Source organism: Solanum pennellii, chromosome 12 (genome assembly GCF_001406875.1).
Source record: "Solanum pennellii chromosome 12, SPENNV200".
Classification (NCBI taxonomy): domain Eukaryota; kingdom Viridiplantae; phylum Streptophyta; class Magnoliopsida; order Solanales; family Solanaceae; genus Solanum; species Solanum pennellii.
The window spans coordinates 78,411,521-78,413,094 of NC_028648.1; the positions used below are offsets into that span (position 1 = coordinate 78,411,521).

At 29.0% G+C, this 1,574-nt stretch overlaps 1 non-coding gene across 1 annotated transcript; it reads right to left on the minus strand.

The window, feature by feature from the left end:
- Nucleotides 1-561: 561 nt before the first annotated feature.
- On the minus strand, nucleotides 562-635 carry TRNAN-GUU. The gene has a single exon. It is a non-coding gene; the product is annotated as a tRNA-Asn (tRNA).
- Nucleotides 636-1,574: the final 939 nt, after the last annotated feature.

A 1,574-nucleotide genomic window follows, 5' to 3' on the forward strand; every position in this document is an offset into this window, starting at 1 on the left:
AAAATGAAAGAGAAGACGATAATAGTGATGAAAATATGAATTTTGTAAAAATGCTAGAAGGAGGGCGACGAAAATATGAATTTTCTAAAAATGCTAGAAGGAGGGTTTGAACCTCCCTCCCCCCCCCCTCCCCAAATATATCCTGCAGTGCACAATTTGAATTTAGCCGGAGCTCGATGAAAAAAATAAAATGAAAGAGAAGACGATAATAGTGACAAAAATATGAATTTTATAAGAACGCTAGATGGAGATCGACGAAAATATGAATTTTGTAAAAACGCTAAAAGGAGGTCTTGAACCTCCCCCCTCCCCCCCAAATAGATCCTACAGTGCACAATCTGAATTTAGCCGGAACTCCATAAAAAAAAAATGAAAGAGAAGACGATAATAGTGACGAAAACATGAATTTTGTAAAACGCTAGAAGGAGGGCGACAAAAATATGAATTTTTTAAAAATGCTAGATCCTGCAGTGCACAATCTGAATTTAGCTGGAGCTCGATGAAAAAAATAAAATAAAAGAGAAAACGATAATAGTGACAAAAATATGAATTTTGTAAAAACGCTAGAAGGAGGGCTTGAACCTCTGACCTTGTGGTTAACAGCCACATGCTCTAACCAACTGAGCTATTCCAGCTACACATTCTAATTATAAGCCAATGTTTAATATATCAAATTATTTGTCTTTGCTACGTTACGAAGTGATTATCTAGATACCTTTAAAATTTACATATCACCTTCCAGTATCCATGAAATACTTTGTGAATAAGTAAGATAATTCAATTATCAATTGAAATCATCTAAAGATGTTTAGATATACGATACATTTTAAACATATATTACTTTTATAATTTGAATCACCTTTTAAATGATTAACTCAAAAATTTGGACAAAAATTCCTAATAATTAATAATGTGGTTGAGGTTCTAGGTATGGCATCATGGTTCTACATATAATTCACATTATGCCTTGTGCAACACATGTTTTTGATTTTTTTTACTTTTTATTAATAATTATTATTCGAATTGATAACAATTTCTTGTCTTTGTCAAAAGATATTCCACGATGTAAAGATTATTTTGTATATAGTAAATTTTGGACACGTTAAATTAATTTTAATTAGCTAACAAATCAAAGTAGGTAGCTAGTAGGTAGGTAAATATCAATTCAAATCTGTAGTTAAATTCTTTCGTTCGCTTTTATTTGCCTATTATCTTAATAAAAGTTCCAATGTTACATATTTATTTTAGGCTTTTTAGCATACGATTAAGAAAAAAATAATTTATTTTTTATTTATCTTCAGTATTAATTACTCATTTTTAAATATTTTGTAAATCCATTAAAGATTATACATCGATTAAATTGAATATCATAATAAATATAAATATATCCAAGAATATATATGAAATTTGAACAAATAAAAATAAACGAACAAATTATAATTCATCAATTTGCAGGATTGTATCAAGGTGACACAACACCCCACTATGTTCACCTTTTCTCTTTTCCGCTTTATCTTTCTTTCATCCTGTTACTGATATATTAACGTTGATCATTAAAATAAACTTGTTAATTA